This window comes from Triticum dicoccoides, chromosome 1B (assembly GCF_002162155.2).
Source record: "Triticum dicoccoides isolate Atlit2015 ecotype Zavitan chromosome 1B, WEW_v2.0, whole genome shotgun sequence".
NCBI lineage: Eukaryota > Viridiplantae > Streptophyta > Magnoliopsida > Poales > Poaceae > Triticum > Triticum dicoccoides.
In genome coordinates, this window is record NC_041381.1 from 520637003 (window position 1) to 520642463 (window position 5461).

A 5461-nucleotide genomic window follows, 5' to 3' on the forward strand; every position below is an offset into this window, starting at 1 on the left:
GCGCTGGGGGGTTATGTTGGGCAGGGGGAGTTTCTTCTCCCCCATACCCATTCGCTCGCCCCTCCCAATCTTCCTCGCGCTCCAGCGACGCACTCGCCGCGGGAGGGCTCTGGCGGGCCGATGTCTTTGGGCCGTCCCTCTCCATTTCCTCCGGTGAGATCGATCCCCACCCCGTCATCTTTCCATGGATGCCGGTGATGGCCCTTCAAAGCAACCGGTCCATCGTATCAACCCTGGGCATTCTAGCACAAAGCGCTATCGCACTTCTGAGTCCGGGGCTGCTTCCTCGAGTGTTCCGCCTCCTTCTCAGCCCAAGAAGACTGTTGCGAACAAGCCCAAGCCTAGGGCCAAGTCTATGACAGCGATGTATGCAAAGGAGTTCTGGGAAAGGCACCGGCGCAACCCATATGCGGAAGATCAAGAACCCAGTTTGGTCAACCGCCCGCTCTGGAACCGGTTTAGTGGGCAATCTATTTTGATATGATCAAGGCAAAGAAGAATCTTTTTGTCAATGTCCGCTCCATCGACATTGCCTATATGGAGAAGGATCCTGCCTACTTTGGCGAAGCTCTGCGGATGTGCTCTCAGCTAAATATTCTCAGGATCATGGAATTCAACAAGGACTTTGATGCGGATTTGGTGGCTCAGTTCTATGCCATGGTTCATCTGGGCACTGATGCAGAAAGAACCTTGACTTTGATGACTAATGCCAAGCTTCTGTCTGTCAAATGGAAGGCGTTCATGGAATTGTTTGAGATTGAAGATCAAGAGCTGGAGAATTCGGTTGGCTTTCTTCCTCACCGGAAGACGACCACCACTCACAAGCAAGCCCTCTGGCCATTCTGCACTGTGAAGATTAACCTTGAGACGCAGAAGGAGACGTATGAGATGCCCACCTACCTGGACATTCTTCATCGCATCTTCAAGGAGACTCTTTTACCACGTAGTGGGAACTTGGATATGGTTCACTCATTCCTCGTGGACATGTTACTTTTCTGTCAGCATGAGAAGGAAGAAAACACTGGAGATTCCTTGGATATCTCTCATGTCATGTGGTCTGAGCTTCTCTCCGCTATCTCCGAGCGCAACTGCCCTATCTATGGTCTGTTTCTCATGTTGCTTATTGAGAAGGCTTGGGAACACACTTATCCTGGTGTCATGCTGGAGACTGGCGAGTTGATCTCTCATGATATCAAGCGTCTGAGGAAGAAGGAGAACTGGGGCACTTTGATTTTGAAGTCTGGGATTCCGTTAGGTACTGATGAGGTTGCCGCAGAGGCTGATGCTGCTGATGATGAGGGCTATGTGCCCTCTGGAGCAAAGCCCTCTTGGGCTAAGAAGCTCAAGGCCAAGATGAAGGCTTTGTTCTGCATGCATGCCAAGGTCCAGTACAAGGCTCATGTGAACGCCAAGAGGGCACGTAGTCACGACAAGGCTATTGTGAGGCAGGTTCGTCTTGAGGTTGCGAGTGGCTCCGAGGAGAGGATCACAGATGAGGAACCATGGATCAGACAGCGCTGTCAGTGGAGTGAGTCTGAGGAGGATACTGGAGTTCGCTCTTCATCCCGTGCCGCAGAGGAGTCTAAGGAGGAGGAACATGACTGGTGATGCTTTGGAGGTCTACCACCACTTGTGTTGTAGGTGTCCTCTCTGCCTTTTTGGTGTCTCGATGCCAAAGGGGGAGAGAGTGTAGGATTTGTGAGTCCTCTATTAAGTGAGTCTTGTGTCGCTTTGCTTTCGCTCCTTTGAACCTTCGTTGCTTTGGTTTGTTGGTTTGTGGTTGTGTTTGTGTGAGACCAGGAGACTATCATATGGTGTGAGACATATGCCCTCAAGCTTATCTTATTGTCTAGTATGTTTAGTATATTGTGAGCTTTTGCTATCTTGTGCCCCTTACTGTTGGGGATCGTTGCAGAAATTAAAAAATTTCTATGCATCACCAAGATCAATCTATGGAGTAACTAGCAACGAGAGAGAGGGGAGTGCATCTTTATACCCTTGAAGATCGTGAGACGGAAGCGTTACAAGAACGCGGATGAAGGATTCGTACTCGAAGCGATTCAGATCCCGGTGGATTCCGATCTTAGCGCCGAACAATGGCACCTCCGCGTTCAACACACGTGCAGCCCGGTGACGTCTCCCGCGCCTTGATCCATCCAGTAGGAGGGAGAGGTTGAGGAAGAAGGCTCCAACAGCAGCACGACGGCGTGGTGGTGATGGAGTGGCAGTTCTCCGGTAGGGCTTCGCCAAGCTCGCGCGGAGGAGGAGAGGTGTTGGGGAGTGGAGGGGTTGTGCCTTGGATGTGTTGCTTCAGCCCTCCCCTCGCCCCTCTATTTATATGAGAAGGGGGAAGGGGGGCCGGCCCCTCTAGATGGGATCTAGAGGGAGGGTGGCGGCCAAGGGGGGAGGGGGCTTGCCCCCCAAGCAAGGGAGGTTCCCCCCTTAGGGTTCCCCCAACCCTAGGCGCATGGACCCTAGGGGGTGGCGCCCAGCCCACTTGGGGCTGGTTCCCTTCCACCTACAGCCCATATGGCCCTCCGGGATAGGTGGCCCCTCCCGGTGGACCCCGGGAACTCCTCCGGTGGTCCCGGTACAATACCGGTATACCCCCGAAAACTTCCAGTGACTGTAGGATGACTTCCCATATATAAATCTTCACCTCCGGACCATTCGGGAACTCCTCGTGACGTCCGGGATCTCATCCGGGATTCCGAACAACATTAGGTAATCACATACAAATCTTCCTTATAACCCAGCGTCATCGAACCTTAAGTGTGTAGACCCTACGGGTTCGGGAATCACGCAGACATGACCAAGACAGCTTTCTGGCCAATAACCAATAGCGGGATCTGGATACCCTTGTTGGCTCCCACATGTTCCACGATAATCTCATCGGCTGAGCCATGATGTCGAGGATTCAAGTAATCCCGTATACAATTCCCTTTGTCAATCGGTACGTTACTTGCCCGAGATTCGATCGTCGGTATCCCAATACCTCGTTCAATCTCGTTACCGGCAAGTCACTTTACTTGTTCCATAATGCATGATCCCGTGACTAACCACTTAGTCACATTAGCTCATTATGATGATGCATTACCGAGTGGGCCCAGAGATACCTCTCCGTCATACGGAGTGACAAATTCCAGTCTCGATTCGTGCCAACCCAACAGACACTTTCGGAGATACCTGTAGTGCACCTTTATAGTCACCCAGTTACGTTGTGACATTTGGTACACCCAAAGCACTCTTACGGTATCCAGGAGTTACACAATCTCATGGTCTGAGGAAATGATACTTGACATTAGAAAAGCTTTAGCAGACGAGCTACACAATCTTGTGCTATGCTTAGTATTGGGTCTTGTCCATCACATCATTCTCCTAATGATGTGATCTCGTTATCAATGACATCCAATGTCCATAGTCAGGAAACCATGACCATTTGTTGATCAACGAGCTAGTCAACTAGAGGCTCGCTAGGGACATGTTGTGATCTATGTATTCACACATGTATCACGGTTTCCGGTTAATACAATTATAGCATGAACAATAGACAATTATCATGAACAAGAAAATATAATAATAATCATTTTATTATTGCCTCTAGGGCATATTTCCAACAGTCTCCCACTTGCACTAGAGTCAATAATCTAGTTACACTGTGATGAATCAAACACCCATAGAGTTCTGGTGTTGATCATGTTTTGCTTGCAGAAGAGGTTTAGTTAACGTATCTGCGACATTCAGATCCGTATGCACTTTGCAAATATCTATGTCTCCATCTTGAACATTTTCACGAATGGAGTTGAAGTGACGCTTGATGTGCCTAGTCTTCTTGTCAAACCTGGGCTCCTTGGCAAGACCAATAGCTCCAGTGTTGTCACAGAAGAGAGTCATCGGCCCCGACGCATTGGGAATAACTCCTAGGTTGGTAATGAACTCCTTCATCCAGATTGCTTCTTGTGCTACCTATGAGGCTGCCATGTACTCCGCTTCACATGTAGATCCCGCCACGACGCTTTGCTTGCTACTGCACCAGCTTACTACCCCACCATTCAAAATATACATGTATCCGGTTTGATACTTGGAGTCATCCAGATCTGTGTTGAAGCTAGCATCGACTTAACCCATTACAACGAGCTCTTCGTCACCTCCATAAACGAGAAACATATCCTTAGTCATTTTCAGGTACTTTAGGATATTCTTGACCGTTGTCCAGTGTTCCATGCCGGGATTACTTTGGTACCTTGCTACCAAACTTACAGCAAGGTTTACATCATGTCTGGTACATAGCATGACATACATAATAGACTCTATGGCCGAGGCATAGGGGATGACACTCATCTTTTCTCTATCTTCTACCGTGGTCGGGCATTGAGCCGAGCTCAATTTCACACCTTGCAACACAGGCAAGAACCCCTTCTTGGACTGATCCATATTGAACTTCTTCAATATCTTATCAAGGTATGTGCTTTGTGAAAGACCTATGAGGCGTGTCGATCTATCTCTATAGATCTTGATGCCTAATATATAAGCAACTTCTCCAAGGTCCTTCATTGAAAAACACTTATTCAAGTAGGCCTTTATGCTGTCCAAAAGTTCTATATCATTTCCCATCAAAAGTATGTCATCCACATATAATATGAGAAATGCTACAGAGCTCCCACTCACTTTCTTGTAAACGCAGGCTTCTCCATAAGTCTGCATAAACCCAAACGCTTTGATCATTTCATCAAAGTGAATGTTCCAACTCCGAGATGCTTGCACCAGCCCATAGATGGATCGCTGGAGCTTGCATACCTTGTTAGCATTCTTAGGATCGACAAAACCATCTGGCTGCATCATATACAATTCTTCCTTAAGATAGCCGTTAAGGAATGCCGTTTTGACGTCCATTTGCCATATCTCATAATCATAGTATGCGGCAATTGCTAACATGATTCGGATGGACTTCAGCTTTGCTACGGGAGAGAAAGTCTCATCGTAGTCAACCCCTTGAACTTGTCGATAACCCTTAGCGACAAGTCGAGCTTTATAGATGGTAACATTACCATCCACGTTCGTCTTCTTCTTAAAGATCTATTTATTTTCTATCGCTCGCCGATCATCGGGCAAGTTTGTCAAAGTCCATACTTTGTTTTCATACATGGATCCTATCTCAGATTGCATGGCTTCAAGTCATTTCTTGGAGTCTGGGCCCGCCATCGCTTCTTCAAAGTTCGAAGGTTCACCGTTGTCTAACAACATGATTTCCAGGACAGGGTTGCCATACCATTTTGGTGTGGAACGTGTCCTTTTGGACCTACGAAGTTCAATAGCAACTTGATACGAAGTACCTTGATCATCATCATTAACTTCCTCTCTAGCCAGTGCAGGCACCACAGGAACATCTTCCTGAGCTGTGCTACTTTCCGGTTCAAGAGGTAGTACTTCATCAAGTTCCACTTTCCTCCCACTTACTTCT